A 24,310-nucleotide genomic window follows, 5' to 3' on the forward strand; every position below is an offset into this window, starting at 1 on the left:
CCAATTGAAAATAGCTGCATGATTGCCGAATCATACAGCAGTGCACTGTACGAGCATGTACACAAATGCATGGACCTTGCCATACCAAATAGAACTAAGACACTCTCCTCCAAAAAAAGGAAGCCAGTCCAGTGGTCCCCAGCCATCAGTATACTCTACAACAGAAGGAAGAAACTGTTGCAGAAAAAAATGAAGTCACAAGACTGGAAAACCTCCCATATCAGTCTCAACAAAAAGCTGAGATCCCTTATAAAATCCTCTAAAGCCAGCTATGAAGGCAGAATTGTGGCTAACACCAAAAACAACCCAAAAGCCTTCTATAGCTATATCAAAAACCTCCATGGCAATACCCAGATTTGCTCTGAGTTATTGCACAATGGAATCTCCTAAACTGAGCCAACAGATATAGCCTACATACTGGCCGACAGATTCAGTGCCAACTTTACCCCCCAAAGGCCCTATCACAATGCCAGTAGAAAGCATGGTACCCACCATTTATGTGGCACAGGTAAAAATTGCATTGTTCAAAGCCAAGAATACAGCATCCATGGGACCTGATAATTTCCCTGGCTGTGTCCCACATGAGCTATAAAATGAACTGACACTACATCTGTGTGCCCTGTTCAGTCACAGTCTTACCTCAGGCTAGGTCCCTAACAAATAGTGCACTACTACAGTCATCCCACTCCATAAAGCGGGAGCAACTACAGACCCTGAGAACTATTGTCCCATTAGCCTGATGAGTCTGGTATACAAAGCTATGGAGCACATACCTGCTTAACCAAGCTATAGACAATCTCCAAACTCTTGACCTGACACAGTTTGGCTTTGTTAAGGGGAGATCCTTCCTGTTGAACCTGGTTGACTTCTTTGAGGCAGTCACCAAGGCAGTGGATGAGGGCAAGGCATTGCATGCAGCCTACCTTGATCTGGCCAAGGCCTTTGATACCATTCCCCACTCAGGTATCATTGATAAACTCACCAAACTAGGCATCAATCCTTACCTCACTAGGTGGGTTGCAAACTGGCTCACAGACAGGACTGACAGAGTGAAAGTTACAGATTCCAAGTCAGACTGTCGACTAGTCACGAATGGAGTCCCACAGGGCTTGGTCCTGGGCCCTCTCCTGTTTGGCATCTACTTCTTAGAAGTCCAGGCCAAAAAAGAAGGATTCTGGCTGACCAAGTTTGCTGATGATTGCAAGTTAGGAGTCATTATCCATTCCCCAAGTGATGCAGACATCTTACAAAAGGGCCTCTCTGAGACCAATGACTGGTGTCAGAACCATGGCCTAAAGCTTAACGCCAAAAAATGCGTTATCATCCCCTTTGGAAAAAAGTTATTTTCCACGAATTACCACATTGATATTAGCCCACTGAACACTGAAGGGGCCATAAGAGATCTGGGCACCCAGGTCAACAGCCACCTCACCTTCGACCACCACATTGCCACTGTGGACAGAAAGTCCTTCTACGTGGCATATCTTATAACCAAAAGTTTCACATCTAGGAAGAAAGAGTTCATCATCCTTCTCTACTTATCCCTCATTAGACCAGTCATTGAATATAATGCCCCATTTGGCATGTACCTGACCAGACACCTACAGCAGCTGGAGAGGCCACAAAAGTACCTCACAAAAAGGATCCTAGGCCTTAAACACATGTCCTACATGGACAGACTCAAGAAACTTCAGCTGTTCTCAGTCTCTTATCAACTACTTAGAGGTGATCTCTGCTTGACTTACAAAACCATGCCTGACCCAGCCCTACTTGAAATGCTACACCTAAAGAAATCCCAATCCTCCCACACCACATACTCCAGCGATCACAGCTTCATTACCATAATTAACAGAACATGCTAGAGGGGCAGGTTCATCTCCCAAAGACTGCCCATACTCTGGAATAAGCATCCCATTCATGTCAAGCACAGCACTTCGTTGGCCCTCTTCAAGAGAAATCTTGACGAGTGGATGGGTAACAGAACGTTCACCCCAGGGATCACTCCAGTTGCCCTACTGGAAAGGGGCACTGTGAACTAACATCATGTGGCACGGTGCCTGGGCAATTTTTTTGGGCTAGCTTGTAAAGGTTCCAGGGCCATTAGCCTAGTACACACCTGTGAAACTATATGTTGTCGGAAGGCATGTTACTTGTCTATTTTTTCCAGGGTATCTTGCAGGTTCACTCTTAGTAGGAGCATCTTCCTGTTGTTAGCCAGGTTGGTGTCTGTTCAGGGTGCGCATATAAATAGTTCTTACTTATAGTTAAATCTTTGTGCAAAGATGTTAAAACTTTTAACCAGAAGTTAGGTACTGCATTTGGGCCTGGAGTTTTCCAATTAGAGGCTTCTCTTAACTTTGTTTCAATCTCTCTGGCTGTTACTTTATCCCATTTCATATCCTGTACCTTTAGACTTCTTATGCTTTCTTTTACTTCTGTCCATTTAACATCTTTGTTACGTTCCAGGGGTTCTTTATAAATACTTCACCAAAATGTATCTATTTCTTCTTTTTTTGGTGATCTTTCAGTTCCTTTTATCTTGTTTCCCAGTTCTGTTTAAAACTTTTTGGGTCATCAATAAATAGCTTATTGTGTACTTTTCCCTTATATCTATCTGCGTATCTTCTAAGATTTTCAACTTGTGCTGAGATTTTTAGTTTGTTTTTTGCGATAGTGCATGATAGATCCTGGTCTGTTCTAATACTGCACATTGCTTTTATTATGTTTGTCTTTCTTAGTATTTTTCTTGATCTGTTCCCTCTTCTAATTTCTTCTAGCAGTGACACTTCTTTTCTTAATTGCTTTATAGTTTTCTCTATTCGGTACTTTCATGATGGTATTTGATTAATTGCCTTCCTTTCCCTTACTACCCTGTGTTTTTGTGGTAGAACTTTATCAGCTATTCATTTAGCTGCACAGTAATATATCCTGTTTACTTTTGTTATATCACGGATCTGTATTCATTTTGTTTTATCAAACTTCTAACTTTTTGGGTTTTATTGACCTTCTGCAGTCTATTTCTTTCATTGATTTTAATATGTCTATCTCTATTAAATCAAGCAACTCTTCTCTTAGCTCATGTTCTTCTAAACTGAGGACACAATTCTTGTTTTCCATTCCCTGCAGGCATTCTATAGAAAGTTCTATTGCATCTTCCTGTGGCACATTCTCTTCAATTTCATCCTGTGCCAACTGTTGCTCTGTCATATGGGAACTCACTGACTTATCACTTCTCAACATTGACTGTGTCAGAGTTTCCACAGTTTCCTGTTCCTTCCCTTGCTGTCCAGCTTCAAGTGAACATTTATACCAGTTTCCTGTGGAAAGCTCCAAAATATCTTCATATGGCACCTGACCAATTGCTTCCTGTTCCACTGGTTTCCCCTTAATTTGGATATCCATTGCTCTATCCTGTTGTGGCGCTTTCTGTATTAGATTTCCTACACTGAATCCTTCACTTCACAGGTACTCTATAACCTTGGTTTCTATTTCTTTAAATTCTCCATTACTTTTCCTCTTTGTCTTCTTATTTTTTTGTATTGTAAGTTTTCCATGTCTGGATTCCTTTGCCTGTATTTCTCTTCAAATATTTTTGGTTCTGCTCTTTTTGTATTGGTTAGTTTTGGTTTCTCCTTTGCATAAATATTACACCATATTAAATCTCTTTTTCTTTCCCATGTCCATATTTTTCTTCACGTTTCTTGGTCTTCCTGCTTCTCCTTACTTTGGTGACTCACTCCATCATGCTGTGATGTAACCTGTGTCAGACCTTCTACACCAAATCCTTTACTTCAAAGGCACTCCATAACTTCAACTTCTATTTGTTTAACTTCTACTTTACTAATCTTTTTTATATTCCCTGTTTGTGATATTATTTTTTTATGATGACATTTTCCATATCTGGATGCCTTTGCCTGTATTTCTCTTTGAATATCTTTGGAGCTGCCTTCTTTATATTGATTAATTTGGCTTTCTCCTTTGCATAAATATTGCACCATATCAAATCTCTTTTTTTTCCCATCTCTATATTTCTTTTTTATACTTTTCAAACATCTCTAGATTTTGTTGTTTATATTTTCGCACTTCCTCAAATGCTTCTTTTTCTAAACAGATCAAAGTTTCTTAATGTATATACTGTTTTCACAAATCTGTCGTATTAATGAATACAATTTTTTTAAGCATCTGACAGTTTTTCTTGTGCAAGTATTTTTCTTTCTTCTACTCTGTCTCTTAATCATTTTGTATACCTTGTGTCTGGAAATTCTGGACTTTTTGCATAACAGTAACAATACATAATCTCTTTCTTATCCTCAATAGTCCACTTTATCATCATTATGGCTCTTCTTTGGCCTATCAGTTTTTGTGATTTATGTGGACTACAACTTCCTTTTACAACAGGGGGCCATCCTCCCTCTGGCCCTGGCCTGGATCCATTGTAGGAATGTTTCCATATTTTGTGGATTCTACAATGTCATCTTTTCCAGTCCTGGCACCAGTGTGCCTACCTGGATTGGGCACTTTTTTATCTTGGGTCTTGTGCACCCAGCTATCTTTTTAATTTTTAACCTACTTCTGTCCATGATATATGCTATATAAATACAGTCTATATATCGGTGTTGTCATGGTGAGATTTTGTAAAAACAGGGTCCACCTTGTGAAGGCACTAACCAAGACTTGAGGATAAATTCAATTTCAGCAATACTACCCCTTGCTTGCTGACTTATCATCTCTCCATTTGGGCCCCATGAGAGCTTGTGAATGTTCTTTCAGATCCCTATCTACCAAGTGGGGGAACATATCACATCAAGCTGAATTTTGAATTGCAGGGCCAAGAACTTTCCATAAAATAATGTAACAAGTGATTTAATTCAAAGGCAAAGACAATACCATTTGTTTATTCAGGATGGGGTGGTAAGGAAACATAAATTTATTTTCGGAAAATTTAAGACATTCTATTGGAATATTTCAGTTTCATGCAATGTTGCTAATTGTTACTACTCAAGTTGTCCATGTAGTGTGTATATGATGTCTTTAAGAGAGCTAGTTCTAGTGAGTTTAGTTTTGTCTCTGATGAAGAAGGTTGGGAGGTGGTCACTTAAAGTGTCAGGTAGTGTACTGAAATTATGGGTGAAAAATGGGCAATTGGTGAGAATCCAGTCTAGTATTGATTCTTTTTTTTGAGGTTTTGTCTACCCTACTAGGGGTTTGTATAAGCTGTGAGAATCCATAAAGTTTAATATGATTTGAGGGGTGGGGGTAATTTAAGTGAGGTGCAATCAATATTGAAGTTGCCTAGTATAATGGTTTCATGGGGGAGGGTTTTTGATGTCCATTGGATAAGAGATTCTAGGGTTTTGATGTTATCTCCTGGTGGGATATATGATCCTAAGATATTTATCTGTTTTTGTGTATTTAGTCTTATCTTAGCAAGTAGGATCTCTGCATTATTAAATGCAGGGATTTCTATGTTAAATAATTCAACATTGATGTTGTTCTGATATAGGAGAGTGATTCCACCTCCTCTTTTAGCTGTACAATCTTTTCATAGAATGCTATAACCAGGGGGAAGTACTTCTTCATTTTTAATGTGTGGTTTAAGCCATGTTTCTGTGAGGAAGATGATGTCAAGTAAGTATAATGCTATGGTTGCATGGAGCTTAGTGGTTTTGTTAAGGAAACTTGCTAGAGAATAATGAATATATTTCACAGAGAGGCACTAACTCAAGAGTTGCTGACTACTGGTAAAATCAGGAATTATGGAAGACAGACCATGAAAACGTGTACAGGGTTGTCACCACACTAGTCAGATTGTATATATAAGAGGTTGTACTTGGTGCCTGTGATTGCAGTTTTGTGTGTCATCACCCTCAATGGCACCAAGTCATTTATCCATATCCAGATCTCCACAACACAAAAATTATAAACCGCTTCCGTGTGGACAGAGGCACCATGCTGGAGATGGTTGATATGTTTCACCCTCATATGCAGGCCCATTGAGATGAGTGGATTACTTATCTCTGTGGACACAAAAGTATATGTGGTTTTTAGAATACTAGCTACAGGTACCTTTCACTGACCAACAGAAGACACAGTGGGTGTATACCAGGCATATGATTCAAGACTTTACCAGTTCCATAATATCTTGCATGTGGGTAAGCATATGTGGTTTCCACATACCACATAGGAAACAGGCAATGCAATCACTAATAGAGTCTGGGCAGTTCCCTAACATCAGATGGCTTAATATCCATGTTGACAGATCCTGAGACTACAGCATCTGTGGAAGCAACAAAAGAGGTTACTCGAACTAATATCCTTCAGTAATAGCTACTGCTCTGTGAATAAAGTACTACCACTACTACAAAATATAGTGATGGAAGAAAATAATAGGTAACTTACCTTGTACAGGCAGCCTCTAAACTTGGAAACCCAGGTGTTAAGGGCAGTGCTGATATTTGACTATGATGGAATGTGAAATAAATTTTGGGTAACATGTTACTCTTATATACACATAAATACACATCACCCCCCCCCCCCTCAAACAGACACACATGTATATAAGCATGAACCACAATAATGAATGTCTTTACACAGCATCTGAATGTAGATAAGAAATCCATGTGAATCAGTAAATATTTTATGAAACCTACCTCAGTAAATTGTAAGTTCCTAGATTATTCAGAATATCTCTCAGTTACTCATCATAACTGGATTTCTTAACACAGATACTGATTTCTGGATTTCCTGATCGAGACCATGATTTTCTGACTACCAGGAAAATTTCCTGACAGGTGGCAACCCTTTCTGTGCCTCCCACTTCTCACTGCCACTGGCAAACACATAAGCCACAGTTTTGACCATTCTCAGTGACTTGCACAAATCGATAGACACAATGGCATGTACTATGTGTTAGCAGTCCCACTTATTAACATCTACATCACACATTACCCCCACACATCAAGAAACATAACACAAAGCAGCTATGTAGCAATTTTTGTTGAAATGTACATATTAAAAATTGAACAGTGTGTGCTTGGCCTGCAGGTATATATATACTGTATAAACGCACAGAATAATCTTAAATGAATCTTATTAATAATTTACCAAAGAGCAGTAAAAGGCAAAACTTGGAAAAACTATATTTAAATAAAATTGAGCAAAACAATGTATACTGTAAGGAATATGATTTTTCATGGTTATACAAAGCAGCTTTGAAAGTTCATGTTGCTATATATTTTCCTCTGTTCAATGTAAAAGTTTGAAATCTCTTCTTAAAGATGTCATCTTAAAGTTTCATGTTTCCAAGCAATAGCTGCACTTATGCAAAGAGCACATTTTATTTTTCTTCTCTAACTTCCCAACCCATTCATTAAAAAAGCATTTTTATTAAAAATACAGATAACATAAATGTAGCTAGGTTTAAATAGTCGTATTATTATTTACAAAAGTGTTAACACTATATTGTTACTGTATTATAATCTAAGCCTAAATTTCTTAGAAATGACTGCAATTTGAAAATATAAACAAAAGCTAATAAAATAGAAATTGCTTAGTCTGCCTTCTTTTATCATGTTTCAGGATTCATGAACTCCACTAACACTTTTTAACATTACAGTAATCAAAGTGATTCCTGACTCGTAGTTTTCTTTCACCATGGTTTCATCTGACAGATCAGAACTGATAGCTAGCTAATTCACCCAGGACCTAACCTTTTGATCATTTTGCCTACCACAACTCAAATTATGTGTAAATAGACCCTTCTCATCAGTTTCTAGCTTTTGATCTTGCTGCTGGTGGGGAATATCTGAATTTTAAAGTATATTCCTCGTGTATCTTTAGTCTCATACCATGATGCCCTGGTGCTATCACCATGGAAATGTGGTGCTAGCCATGTAAATGCTGATACTTCATTTATAAAGAGCAGCATCTCTTGTACCCAAATATACTGTTACACATGTTTTTGAATTAAGGTCTGTATCATTAACACAATGCACTTTTGATAATGTAAAAGCTTTGATGAACAACAGGTATTGCATAAGAAGATATGAGAAACCACTGTTTGGAATGGTATTTCTTTATATTCCATATATGACCAATCCTAGCACTGCATCACAATGTGGTGTGATGTTTTTCATATCACATGGCATTTCACTGTATGATTTACATTCCTTGTCATGCTAATGTATGATGTAATTAGGAAATGTAGCATAGTATAGCAGGATGCTCAGTGATTATTATGGTTCAGCAAGGTTGTGCATATCTTAAAAGTGCTTTACAACAGGTAAAAACTCTTGCAATAAATGTGGAGATAGATGTTCTCATGAAAGCATGCTTGTTTGATTTGATTGGCATCTTCTCTGAAAGAGATGAAGTGGTGCATCTCTTAAAAAAAATGAGATGATTTTTTTTTTTCACTTGAGGGAACATGAACTCTCTGATTATGTAAATCTGTGACAGCAAGCTCTGTAAGATGAAAGCATCTACAGTAAAGGGCTCATCTTCTGGCAGCTTTGATTTCCGTACTTCAGGATAGAAGTGGGTCACTCCTAATCCTTTCTCTTTCCATCTCTTTCACTGCCTAGCATAGTTGTTAATAAAAGGTTTACAAAGTCAGTCGTTTTCAGAATTAGCTTGTTTGAGCAAAGGAAGTTTTATGTTAAACATCTCATTTTTTGGCATTGCATCGGATTCTTTACAATGGGATTGCTATATAAGATCACCATTTTACTACTGCACTCTGATCTGCATGAACATGAACACTGTACCCTCAGTCATATCTTTGTTGGTGACCTAGTAGTAGTTATGATGCCAGCAGTATTTGGCATGACAGTTATTTTCTCAGAGACACGTACTGTTACAGGGTTTGCATGCTAGTAGCACTTTCCTTGATTTGGCAACCAACTGTCCAATGAATGTAGACACAGACAAATATTTGCATAATTCATTTGGGGTGAGAGTGAGATGTTGCATATTAACTAATGACTAACAATGCATTTATCAAATGTCCTGGAATGAATACGTTTGTTTATTGCATCTAGAGTTGTAAGCAGTCTTTTGATAATGTATATGCAGGAAACAAAACTTTCGGTGTCATGTGATCAAGACTTTTGCTGGGCATACTATGCTAATTCAAATGCAGAAAAGCATTTTGATGAGACTCTACTGACCTGTAAAGTATACATTTTAATTTTTTTGAGACTCTACTGACCTGTAAAGTATACATTTTAATTTTTTGAGCATTATCTTACAGTTGCATTTTTCGCCTGTTCAATGTAAAAGTTTGAAATGAGACTATTTCTTCCACCGATGGCTGTGGGATCATGACCTTTAAGAAGAAGGTGCATCCAAGTTCATGTGATAATTTTTTTTTTTATGTTTACATTTTGCTTATGCTCTAAATTGCATAGCTTTACAACATTGACGCCAGTAGTGATAGATAGTCTGCACAAAATAAGTTTAATATAGAATGAAAATGTTAATAACTGATACACGGCTTAGGTTTGTTAGAACATATTATCAATCATTCTTACATTGTTACTGACTAACTAGGATAAACTTTTAAGCATTGCATTGTATTTCAATGCTTTATAAAAGTTTCGCAGTTGTATTACATTAAGAATTACTTAAGCTAAGCTAACAGTTTGCTTTATGGAAACATTTCACTTCAGGAGTTTGAAAAAATGCATTTTTTTTGTTCTGAAGTTGCAATGTGTTTGGGCCTACCAGTATGGGATATTCATTCTAATCTGGCATGAGTATTATATTCATGTCTCCCATGCTAATGAAAAAAATTATTCTAAATAGATTATCTTTTAAATTATATTCATCGGGGTTTTGGTTTTGCTTTAGGCTGGAAAATGTTGCCTGGTTTCATAAACTATCTTGCTAAAGCAAAATATTTGTACAAAGATAAAACCAGTCCTAACATTTTTGAAAAGGAAGCAGCTATAAATTATCTTTTGATAAAAGTCGCTAAAGCAGCCTTTTTACTAAGTCAGGTAAACAACAATTCTCATTTGGGAATACCTAATTGTGATTCATCTCCGATATCAGCTCTTGAGAAAGCTGTAGAATAAAACAAATAAACAGTCAGAAACAGACAGATTTACAAAGACCAGCCAAAGTTAATAATCATTTTTGAATATGTTCATTTACCTGACTATGGGTTTCCAAAAAATATAAAATATGGCAAATGTCAGTGGCATATTTCCAGTCATGCCCCAGAAAGGCTACTGTTTCTAGTCAATAGTTTGTATGTTTTTATTTTGTTCTATTGCACCAGCTTACTTAGAACAAACAATTTTGAAGTTTTCACAGATTTCTTTTCTTTCTCTTTCAGGATCAGTGGGGATATGCACATTATTTACAGGTAAAGGGTATGCAATTTCGCACCCAAAATTCCACTCTTCTTAATATTTCAACATTTCTTCTAACTCAAATTCCAGTATGATGGTTCTCCATTCAATAATGTGCAAGGCTTTCTTTCCACCCTCTTAGCCTTGATATATATTCTGTAGCTATTCACATGTTTACTGCATTCCCTAGATTAAGTTGGCTACATTTTACCAGTGCTGCCACTGTCACAACACCCATAAATGTAATATATGATAATTTGATATTTAATTGACATTGTTCAGCTTTCTTCTTGCATTTCTGCTTTCCTGCCTGATCTTAGTTAATTTATGACTTCTGCTTCCATTTCTATAGCTAGACAAATGATGGTTAGTGACAGGGTAAGGTTTTGCTATACCTACCCCCCCAACAGGATTGTGTAAGAAAAATATTTTACAAAAGATGTCAACACTTGCATCAGCTTTGTAAGGAATACATTAAATAAAAGGAACTGATGCTACAGGCATTGAAATAGTTAACAGAAGCTAAAGATAATCTAATTCAGGATCTTTAGGAGACAGGAATTCTGAAAACTAAATGGCCTTGTGAGAGGAAGCATATCTATATTCATCTATCTATCTGTCTCTCTCTCTCTCTCTCTCTCTATATATATATATATATATATATATATATATATATATATATATATATATACATATATACATATATGGATTCACTTTAGAAGCTTGAAATACTGAAATATCAAAATTCAGTATTTCGAGCCCATAAAGTGGAATCCTGAAAACAACGAAATGCCAGAAGCATGAAATTCAAAACCTCCCACACTGGATATTTTGAATTAGCTCTTCCGGTGTTTCGCTGTGGTTGTGGATTCAGGTAAGTGTTCATTTGTTCAGGGTTTTGGGTAGGGGCTGTGGTGTGTGTTAGTGTGTTTTGTTGCTATGATGTGTGTGTGCAAGGAGAATGTAGCTTGTGTGGTGGTGTTTTATGTGTTTGTATGTAGTGCAACCTCAGAGTTAGAATATTTAAGTAGGGGGGTGTGGGGGGTACAGAGGGATTTGTCCCCCTGCTTTTATGTAGTAGAGAGCTTGTGTTTGTGTGTGGGGAGGAAGGTGTGCATGTGTGTGTGTGTGTGTGTGTGTGTGTGTGTGTGTGTGTGTGTGTGTGTGTGTGTGTGTGTGTGTGTGTGTGTGTGTGTGTGTGTGTGGAGCAGAAGCACTAATTCAAAATCTCCAGTGTGCGAGATTTTGAATTTCGTGCTTCTGAGTTTTTGTTGTTTTCAAGTTTCGACTTTATAACCTCGAAATACTGAATTTCAATATTTCAGTATTTTAAGGATATAAAGTGAATCCATATATATATATTTATATATATATATATATATATATATATATATATATATATATACACACACACACACACACACACACACACACACACACACACACACACACACACACACACACACACACATATAAAATGTGTACAGCATAACTATGTAGATTGGCAAACATAATTCAAAGTTAATTTGCAGTAATAACCACAATGTGAGCATTCAGCAAATTTTCAAATTAAAATACTGCCATTGTCCATGAGCATCCAGCTGAACGCAGTGACTACACCAAAACTATCAAGTGACCACTTTATTTATTTTCCAGATGAAACTTTAAATAATATCTGTTTATTCAAGTGTAATAGTTGGAATGTAATAAACTGCTTATAGAACAATGCAAATTCAAGTATAAGAGCAGGAATATAACAAAATGTCTATCGAATAATGCAAATCCAACAAATGCGATGGCAAAACTACCTGGTATCCAAGAAGCAATGAGAGAACAGATTGTGTAGAGTGCAAATACAAACATACAAATTTACAAGGTAAGTACCCAGGAAAAAACATAAATAAGTATGCTTGCAGTTATGTATATACAGATTAAGTAATATGCAAACTGACTAATATGGCTTTAGCTATTTTTAAGATGCTCTTTCAGTTACATTTTGAAGCCATTCAAGGTTTGTTGTTTCTATATCTGGCATTAGGCACCTGTGATAACTTGCGACTGTTGGGAGAATCTGATCATCCATGACTGTGTCTGGGACCTGCAAAAGTTGCACATGACTGGGAGAAAAAGGAAAAAAAGAAAAGATTGTGCATTCTCTGGTTATGTACTTTATCTTAAACAGGACTGAGATGTAACCCTGATTAGGATAAAGCCTGTATCAATGAATAATTGTAAGATAACACAGAGAGGAAAAAAACATAGTTCATTCTCTGATTACATGTGTTGTCCTTTACAAGGTTACAGTGTGACCCTGTTAGGATAAAGCTGGCAATCAGCAAATGAATGGAAGGTTACTGTTAGAGATGGGCTGTAAAGAGGGACCAATCTCCATGGTTAGCTTATACTCCTCCTGATCTTCAGGGCCGACTTGCTCTTTCAGGAAGTTTTATAAATACTGGAAGAACATCAATACTGCATCTGTTTTCACTGAAGGACACTGATTTTGCCTCATAATTTATGTCTCTTTCTCATACAGTTTGTGGTTTTCTTTCAAAAATTTGAAGACTATAAGTATTAAGTAATTACAAGACATTTTAGTTTCAGACTTTATATACTTCTGAAATGAATGGCAATACAAAACCTCTTATTCTAACATTTATTTTCCTACATATGTAAGAGCAATATTTAAAATCTGCCCCTGATTTGGAGCTTGTTTTTGCTCATTATTATTGTTATTATTATTGTTATTATTATTGTTACTATTATTGTTATTATTATTGTTATTATTATTGTTATTATTATTGTTACTATTATTGTTATTATTATTGTTATTATTATTGTTATTATTATTGTCATTATTATTGTTATTATTATTGCCATTATTACTTTCTGTTTTTATCCCTAATTCTTAAGCTAAGAGGTTAACAGCAATGCAGATGCATGATATGAGGGCAGTGGTCACAGTACTTACTGCTCAAAGAAGCATTCCATTTATTTTTTTATATAAATAATTATTTATGTGAGTAATTGGAGTTATGGAAGAGGCATGCTATGGATGACAGCAACAACTTATTGTACACTATATCGTTATATGACAATTTCTTTCATTTTCTACATCATCACACATCGGTGAGGACTGCACAAAGGAGGGCAATGCTAATCTGGGTGTAAAAGCAAAATTCAGTAATGTGACCTGTTGTAGATGATGAAATCGATCACGTTTGTATTAAAGCAACAAGTTGAAATGTAGTGTGTTGACCAGTCTTTTACTTTTGTCATTTCTTGTCTGATTGGGAAGAAAGTGAAAGATGGTAATGGCTACAGTAGTGTCAACCGGAAGTGATTATGTTTATTTTTGGAGGGTGTAGGCAGGCTATGTGTGTAAGAAACTGAGCATCAATCTGCTTTCTCAGGGACAAACTGTGTGTGTGTGTGTGTGTGTGTGTGTGTGTGTGTGTGTGTGTGTGTGTGTGTGTGTGTGTGTGTGTGTGTGTGTGTGTGTGTGTGTGTAGCTGGATATGGGTGAATACATTTTAATTACAACTTTTATTTCCGGACATTTTCTGTCACAGTTTCATAGCCAAAGCAAGTATAGCCAATCAGAATATACATATTTCACTGTGTCTGACTGTGGATGCAAAGGGCTGAAACTAATATCTAAGATATTTTAAGAGCACAATGAAACTTTTCTCATGTTTTGACTTTCCAAAAGAAAATGTATTACTATAATTTCAAAGCATCCTTGCTGCAAATGTCTTCAGATTTATTTTATAACAAATATCAATGTTTTTTTCATCTTGTATAGCAAATAAGTACCACATAAACTCATAAATGCATTGCCACAGTCTCAATTTCTTCACGTTGTGTGGTTTCATACATATTTCTGAAGTGAAAGGATGTCTTAGCTGAACTGCCATATTGCTATTTCTTTTTCTGTTAAAAGCTTGTCGTGCAGGTAGGACATTTGGTATTTTGTCTGTTTGATGTGGAACAGAAGATACTAGCAACTTTGTTCTCATTTTCCTACTATTAGCAATTGCAACAACAGAACTATGAGTTGAAGGAAGTGCCTGTGCATGTAAGAAGAGCAAGGTAACAGTCCTTTTTGAGCTAATACTGTTTTTCTTTTATATTTTTGCTGCTGGAATAACTTTCACCTATATTTTCTGCTGCTGGAATAACTCTCTCACCTCTTGTACATTTGTTTGAGGCCATCCTGGTGAATTTGTATTATGCTGGACCTCTTTCTATTAGAAAAAAGATTGAATTTCTTCTCTTAGTAATTGTGGAGCACCAACCTGCGGTGGTGGTGCTGCGGTAGCGTTGTCACCTCACAGTTAGACGTTGCCTGTTCGATTCTCAGTTATAGCGTCTTCTGTGTGGCGACATGCATTAATGGGCGTTCCTTTGTTGAAAGTTGTGTGTTAGGCCCAGCAAGCCAGCATGTAAAAATCTACTGCCAATCATTAGCAGACCGGAGTTCCACTGTGGCGACCCCTAACCAGGAAAAGCCGAAAGTCAAGTAATTGTGGAGCACCACCTTCAGTGAGTGTATCAGGGATACTATGCTAAGAAAAAAATTCAGTTCAGCAATTATACAACAGTTCGTGAAGAAGTATATTTAGGTGGTTGACCCCAGTGTACTTAGAATATTAATCAACCCATGTGGGATACTATGTGTTCTTGGTTGGTTTCAGATAGTACAGTCTGCAGAACAAAGGTAAGTAGTTACTGAATTTGTGAAAGCTATAGCAAGTGTTTTGAAAATGTAAATAGTATGTTAATGTGAAGATGATTTCTTAGATTACGAATCACATTTTAATTTGAAGAATTTGTGGTTCATTCATGTAGAATTAGTCATTGTTCTTGGAAGTATACAGTTTTGTTTTCGTTATAGTACTGCTCTGGTGAAGGGAGTTACATGTAATGTCTGTGCGTTTCAATTCGATATTTTGAATAGTGGCATTTTAATATTTCAGTGTTATAAGAATTCAGAATTGTGGTCTCAGTATTATGTAAGTTGAAACTTTAGCATGTTGTTGTTTAAAAGTAGATCCGTGTAGGTATGTATATGGCATAATTTTTTTTTGTGGGACAGGTGCCCATTTTTTTTTTTGTTTCAGAGAGAAGAATTTTGGGGTGGGTGGTTAGGAATAAGAGGGTAAGATAGGTCAGGTAAGTTAGGTAGCAGGGGAAGATATACAGGACATACAAAACAGACAAGGCTGGTGATGCACACTTGGGAAAGGTAGAAGAACTTGGAAGTGGATCTACATCCAGCATGAGCACTTTTAGAATCTAGTCATCACCCTCAGAACTGTCATCAATGTCTTCTGTTGCAGATGCTTGGGTCAATACTGGACAGAGCATTGAATTTGTAATTCAATGATGAATTTTTTCTAATCTGCCAGTTCTGGCACCAAGGCCCCTCTCCATGATGTCCTCTACCACCTTGTCAGCTCCTAACAGGTGACAAAATTGCCACTTCCACTAGTTCTACTCCAGGAGGGTACAACTGTACCAGTAGTTGGGGCAGGAGTTGTAGAGGCAATGCTGATAGGTTGTGACCCAGATGTACTGGTTGTCCATGCTGCCTGTGGTGGTACCACCTCAGCCACCTGTGGAGGCATGGTGGGCTGATCCCTAGTTGTCAGCCTAGCACCCCATGCTGATGGTCATTTGTGTTGCAACAGCAATGTTTCCACATAGGAAAAAATATAGAGAGAGGTGGTTGGGGTAGACAAAGCATATGGAATAATATCAATATTATATCAGATTAACAATTCAGAGTATAAACACATATAACACATAACTGTATTAACTTTTCCAACATCCATATACGATGTGAAGGCATTAATATGCCATAAAATACATCAACCTCACTGGTCTTATAAATTATATGGAAGCTGGTAGGTTATGAAGGCATATCCAAAATAAGAAATTCAAGTTATTGCATCCATTTACAAAAAAATGACATGTTTAATGTTATTTAATATTGCACTAAATACATTTTAGATACTAACCATTAATAAAACTACTTTCTATTGGGAAATTAACCCAAATATAGATACGTTGCTTTACTCATTGCCTAATGCAATGATCAAGAACTATTGGAACAGGCATACCATGCTTAATATAAAGGTTAGATATGCCTGCTCAGTTGTCTGTGTGTTTCAAGCTAGTCTAGACTGATGCTTTGAAATATGATCAATTTCACTACATTTCTGATGTATTATGATTTTGCTTGCATTCATACCTGAGCCATTATTACCCTGTGTCTCACTGAGGTGTGCCAATCATTCCTGATGCACCTTCTTGTTTCTAACAAAGTCCTCAGCAGTTGTACAGAAGACAAAACAGAAGAATAAGAAGAATAATTAATCAACGCATTGCCTGATCAATCCATGGTATTGTATTTGCTGCCTTTCATTGGCTCAGGAGGTCCTGCTTGACCTCTAAATGTCATTATAATGGTAAAATCATTGTTCACCAAAGCGTGGAATAACTGTTTCAGTGGTGACAGCCTTGGCCAAGCCATTCCAAATCTCGACCTTGTGCTGAGATCCAGTATAGTCCCCCTGCAGCAGTTTATAGCTGTAGCACTTGACAAGGAGTGCCACGAAGATCCTGAACTCCTTTTACAACATTTCTAGGCTCTAAATGGAGCACCACCTTCACCTTTGCCTGTCATACCTTCCGATGGACACCTAGAAATATAGTGAGGAATTGGTGACCAAATCAAGTCTCACTAGTACCATCCTACATGCAGTGATGGCAGTCTTGTCAGCTACATGTGAGTAGTTGAAAGCACAAAAATGGTCCAGCAGAGAAATATACTGCAGGTGTGAAATATGGCAGTGAGACTTGGCCATGTGTGATGCTCGCTGTACTTATAAATGTTCAGCTGTGAAATCTTCAAATGATTTAGGCTGATGATTACTGAATTACATTTCAAAGGAAATATTGATGCCTCTAAACATGCTCTGTTATGGTTCATGGTAATCATTCATACACTCTTCTGACAGTAATATGACATCAACTCTATAATGGCAGTAATAATCAGTTTTGATAAGAGGTAAAATGGTATGAATTGGGACATAATGGGTTGGTAGGACATACAAAATACAAAGTTGCAGTAATATCACCTGGGAGTTGAAGTCATGACTAAAATGAAGGGTAGTTAAACTGCTGTTAAGTAACTACTAGCACCATGGAATACCTACAATTTTGAGCTTGTAAGTTTTGTTGTAATGATTTCAACATGGGTGGAGATCTAATTATGACATGCCTATATTTGTGTAACTTTCATTTGCTACATTGCTGGAGTTATACATATAAGGCATTAATTATTTCTGCCAATCGATTTAGTATGCATTGAGTTGCTTTGTCTGAATAAGACCTCTTGTAGTTGGTACCACTTACTTAACATGACATGCTGTTCTACACACCTAATAATTATATGTGCTGGGTCATATTTTTTTACTACAACTATTAAGCAGATAATACATATGCAATTGCAGCTGAAATTATCATTTTTATGCTTAACATACTTTACACAGAATATGGTTGACTTATTTAGCAATCATGTCACAGAGGTGCGTTAGAAATTCCATTTTTGCAGTTAGTTGTAATTCATATTAAATTCCTAATAAAAGTTTTGTGATATTACTTATTGTGACCCCTCATTAAAATTATTAATGAACTGGATTTGAACCCTGCATTACATCTGATGTTTCTTCAAACTTACTGCATTAACGTCTTGAGACACAGTGAAAGACAATGGATAGGTGTTTTTTCTTCACTCAGTACCATCAAGTGTGTCAGTCTTATTTACTCTACTGATGGCAGTCCAAGCTAAATTGTTGAATTTTTGCCATCAGAAGGGAACTGCTGCTCACTGATAGCAACCCCTGATGGCTAATGATGTGCACTGCTGAGTGGCATGCAAATGTAGAAGCACACATACACAAAAAAATGTAAAAATTATGACAGAATCTAAAGAGTGTATCTAGCAGCAAAACCAGCACTTAATTTACCCTCACATTTCAAGATTTTAACATTGTTTGCCACATGACACCATGAATTTCTGTTAGACATCATCAGGCTATCACATATTGACAATTCTTGATAAAGGAGTCACACAGGAGATTACAGAAGCTCATTTTTACATACCATATATAAGTAAGAATTATATATTTTTAAAAGATATGTGTTACTGTCATGATTACTACTTCAGAGAAATGGCTAATTAATCCAGAATATTAGAAACATTTCCACATTCTTCATGTTACTGACTTTATTTACTCATACTTTAGTAAATTTCATTTTTTTTACATTTTGCATATATAATTTGTTTATTATGACTAAAAATAGTTCAGGTTCCAACAACAAAATGACACCACTTATAGCCAAAAGAACTTTTTATTTCTCTAGCGCCTCGGCTACAAATAACCTTCAATGAGTAAAATACACAAATTCAGCAGTCATTTTTATAATACCAGCAGCTTCAATCAATTAACAATTAAACAATAAAAACATCAATTAAAACTTTTAAAGTGACCATGTCTAATTTCATATAACACTTTTCCAGTAACATTCAGTATTCAATCCCTTCGGTATCAATGTTCCATATTTTAAAATAAATATAGTTTCCTTTTTCAAAAGATTATATCTATGAACTTCCTTGTTATTATTTTTTAAACAGACTTGTTCTAAAATAGTTGCCTTAAGTCCTTTGGGATCTCCATTATGGTAACTTCTAAAATGCTGGGCTAAGGGGCTTTCTATCTTACCTGACTTGATGTCTCTCAAATGTTCTAACAGTCTAACTTTAAATATTATTTTTGTTTTTCCAATATAGACAATATTGCATATGCATTTAATAGCATACACTAGCCCTTCTGTTCTACAATTGTATTCCCCATTTACACTAAAAGGGATGCCATTTATGGTCTGAAACGTATTTACTATATAGGGACATCCCCTATACTTTCTACAAGATCTAGTCCCTTTATTCCAAAGCTGCCAAACAAAGTAATGCCTGGCCTTTGAAATTTAATGTGTACCACCAGATCTTGTATACTTCTGCCTCTTTTGTACGAGAATACTAACTTTTTATTCACCAGCCCATCTAATTCATCAAAACTTCTCAAGAATTCCCAGTAATGGAGCATGGTCTGTTTAATAGTCTCACTCAACACATTATATCCTAAAACTAAAGATAAAGTGTCTGTATCTATTTTATTCCTTCTACTAACACATTCCCTTCCATATTTTATTTTTTTATCTCTTCCATATCTAATATTTAATTCATGCTTCACATCCCTATCAATAATTTTCACATCCTATATTCTATTCCTGAACATTGCTGCAGTCTGTTCTAGTTCCTTTTTAAAAACACTCTCATCATTGCACAATCTTGATATTCTTAAGAATTCCCCAAATGGTAATGATTTCAATGTATGTTTTGGGTGACAACTAGTACCAATTAAAAATTGATTCACCTCATTAAAAAAGTTCTTTTGGCTATATGTGGTGTTTGTGTCAAAACACTTATTCTTGGTGTTGTTTAGCTCCAACAACAAAATGCCTGTCACTGTTAATGGTGCATTCAGATTATCAATAGCCAGACTCAAACCTTACATTATTTTTGCTGGTACACATATGTTAGTGCATTACCACACTAAGCCACAGAGAAAGTTATGTACAAACTTTCTTTTTGTCAGTCACTACCAAGTATTTTTTGCATTATACATATGAAAATGTAATTTCAATTAAATATGACTATCGTTATGCTTAACACAAATTCACAAAGTGTATAGGTAAAGTATTTACCATTCAATATACAGAGCTGGGTTATTCAATTTATAATAAAAAGGGTGTGACAATTCTCATACTGAATACCAGGATTCAAATCAAGCTTTAGGTCTGCTGCTTCTCCATGTTTACTGCATTAATATCTTCAGCCATAGAGAAAGGTAATTGACAAGTGTATTTTTTTCTTAGTACTGTCCAGAGTTCTGATGGAAGCACACTGACACCAGTCTCATTTGTGCCACTGATGACAGCCCAAATTACATTTTGAGCATTTATCTTTGTAAATATGCCACAGTCACTGTGGTGCAATGCCTTGCTCTAAACAAGGGATACAAAGGCTAATGCAAAAAAAGTGTCTTTGTGATGGTTTCTCAATTATGTGGTCTTCTACCATAAAAATGGAGACACTGAGGTTCCCGAGATTCAAACAGCTTTCATTCTTTCTAGATTTGAATCCTGAAACCGTGGCATTAACATGAACCATTGGGTAGATTAACAGTATGTGCCACATACAATAAGGGCTTATGAGGCAAAGAAAGTGGAAAATATATGCTCAAGCTTTGACATTCCAACATTTTACTTTTATGAAGCAATATATCCATTTTATCAAAGTTGCCCTTTCACATTTCACAGTTGATTTCTGCATACTTTTGATATTTGTAACAGGTGACCTAAGAAATCATGTCACAGTAAGGACAGGTATATGCAATAGAAGAGTGTGCTCTTCCCTTTCTTTTGTCAGCAGTAACTGTTTTTGATACATCTGTAAAGTGACTACATTATGCTTTGCATGTATTTAGAAATGTACTGTTTGTAAATTAATTTTTCATGTACTTTACATAACTTAAACCATGCTGGCCTCACTGATATGATTACCTGTTAAGTATGTATTAAGAAATTTGTTCTAATGTTTTTTATGCTGGGTAAGTCCTAGTAATCACACATTTCTTTTGTAAATGTACTCTCCTTGACACTCCCTCTGTAAATGTACATCATAGTGGCTGGAGTGTTAAAAACTTTATTACTCATGCACTACTGCTAGTGAGTCAAACTTACTTGCTCTTATATTGCTAGGGTTTGTACATGGAATTGTGCAGGTCCTCACACTATGATTACCTGCCCAGCACCTTCAGTAGATTGTGTGACTCTTGAATGATAATGAGTTGACACCTGATTTATATATTCACCATTTCCAGAGGGGTTAATCAGCACTGTATAAGCACAACCTGGTGCAAAGGCATTTGCACAGCAGCAGGGGGGACTGTTTGGATTTATCATCTCGAGATACTGCTATTTTGAGTGGGCAGACATGGTGGTGCAATGGTTAGCACTACACCTCACAGCAAGAGGTTCTCTGGTTCGATTCTTGGCTGTGGTGCCTTCTGTGCGGAGTCTGCATGTCCTCCCTGTGGTCGTGTGGGTTTCCTCCGGGTGCTCTGGTTTCCTCCCACAACCCAAAGACATGCAGTAGGTGGATTGGACACTCTAAACTGGCCCTAAGTGTGAGTGTGCATGTGTGTGTGCCTTCTGTGGAAGGTTGGGTGCCAGGCTGGCAACTTAACACCTTAAAATTCCACTGCCAATCATGAGCGGACAGATGATCTGCTGTGGTGACCCCTGACCGGGAAAAGCCGAAAGAAGAAGAAGAAGATACTGCTATTTTGACTGTTGCAATTGCATTGTTTTTGTTGAACTTTCATAAAAATCCTGTCAAGGTATGTGATGTTGCTTTACAGTTAATATTTAAACAGTTGTGATGGCTTATATTTCAGATAGCATTGCATGATGCCTGCAGTTTGTCCATTTCTGTTGCTATAGAAGTTATAACAGTGGTTATCTGAAGAATCCTCATTTAATGTTACATGCCTTTATAACATTTCTGTTAAGATGTGAACACATATAAGACCATTTTGTATGAGTAGTACCAATGTGAACGTTACATTTTAGATACTAAAATGTGTTAAGCCAGTTGTATGCATCTGACCCAGATGGTAACATTTTCATTTCATACACTTGATTCATTGTTAATGTTGCTATATATTCTAGAGTTACACATTTTTCAACCTTAGGTTTGTCATTGTATTGTTTGTTGGGGGGGTAGTTATAGTTACACATTTTATGTGTATACTCATATAGATGATTTAGTTAATTTTTGTTAATGGTACCTGCATAAATGCATATTCGTTTTGTTACCAGCCACTGCTTCTTTTTTTGATAATGCAGATTAATATTTGCATTGGATATATCACTCACAAGTTACTACCAACAAACCTCTCTCTCTCTCTATATATATATATATATATATATATATATATATATATATATATATATTTGCTCCCATACATGGGTATGGCTCCCTAAAATTCTGGCTTATGTAAACCTGCATTCTCAGATGCTGAGAATGATGTAATAGTGCAGGCTGTCTGTCAACATGGATTGTGCATTTTATCAAACATCTTAGCTGCAAAGCCCTTCCATAACAGTATCGGGGGCAGGTGGTTGATGATGTCAGTGTGCTGTGGGTGGCCATGGCCATGAGCATAAACATCACCAGACATTGAGACAGTGACATGAATAGCAATGGCAAGAAAAGACAGTGCTTTTTCATGGGAGAAGAGGGCTACTGGTTGTAGTCCTGCTGCTAATCCACCCCCTACTGAGACTGAGAAAATCCTGTGCACTGCAAGCAATCTGGGTAGCTCACTGTGGGTTCTGACTGTTCCAATGGTTACGATGTTGGTGAAGCTCAAGATGTCATTTATATTTTATATATATATATATATATATATATATATATATATATATATATATATATATATATATATATCTTTTCTAGGGATATTGAGATGTCTTCTTGTAATTCTATATAGACTATGCAAAGAACACTCACTCTAATTTGGAAAGAAATTTTAAGGGGCTAGTTATAGTAAAACATTGCCAATGCCAGCCATCTCATCTGCTATTCAGTCTTCCTCACAAGTACATAAAACTTTACACTCTGATATGCTTTAGTTTTCAAAGATATTGATTCTGACTTTCCTTGACTGCACTTTGAGGATAAGCAGTGTACCTTCCTATAGTACAACAGTGGCATAATCTTTACAAGCACCCATTTATGGCATGAAATTTCAAAAGATTTGCCTTAAGTTGTTTTTGCTAAAATACAGGTTTGTTTCTCTTTTTGTATCGGTGCTCCAATAAATTAAGTTAAAACAACATCAAACTTTATGTGTGAAAAATATTTGATATACTTTTCGCTTCCTGGCTAATGTGTTGATGTGATGTTCTGAACTAATAGCAGCTTCCCTTAACTTTTATAGACTTGCTAAGATTATTCTTTTTCACAGTTCATGGGACACCTGGCAATAGAAGGCAATGATTTTGCTCCCAAGACAATTGCAGTACCTGGAACTATATTCAGCATTTCAAGGTAACAGAAAATATAAGTGCTATTGTTACAAGTCATGTCTAAGAAGAAGCCCATTTATTTACAACCCATCAACCTTACAGTGATTTGTTGCCTAAATAGGGGGATATTTATTGCTTATTCTATTTTACTCTTTAAATCTTTTCTTGTATTGTTGTTCTTTGGTGACAACAATTTTTATAGGTTCATAGCTACTTAGTAGGCTACTAATCTGTGAAGATATTTAGAAGTCAAGTCCTGCATTCTCATGAAGTTTTTAGCTTTTGTAATTTGAGTGAAAATAATCCAGAAGTCAGCAGAACATTAACATGTTACCTCTATCCATGAGGGACAAGGGAGCTAAACCAGGGTTGAATTTGTGGTTTCCCATCTATTCATCAAGATTACATTTGATCTGAGTAAGGGATGTATTTTGTTTTATGTGGACAGCAATATGATTCCAAAGAAGTGGTATTCTTTGTGGTACGTATCTATTCCTCCAGCGTGTTCTATTTATGTTACAGAAGAGACTAAGATTTCTCGAGCAGGTGTTTATTCTACCATTGAACCTGGGAATGTGCAATACATCAGAGAGGATACAGTCTGTTGAGTCACTTTATGCGAGGTAGAGATAACCTCTCAGTACCCTATATGATACTGAGAAGAGTGACAGGCTTTGAGATATTCAGTATACTTCTATGATTTATCCCCTTAATTTTCTTGATGAGAGATT

Source organism: Protopterus annectens, chromosome 5.part0, assembly GCF_019279795.1.
Source record: "Protopterus annectens isolate FY-2018-M chromosome 5.part0, PAN1.0, whole genome shotgun sequence".
NCBI classification, from domain to species: Eukaryota; Metazoa; Chordata; order Ceratodontiformes; family Protopteridae; genus Protopterus; species Protopterus annectens.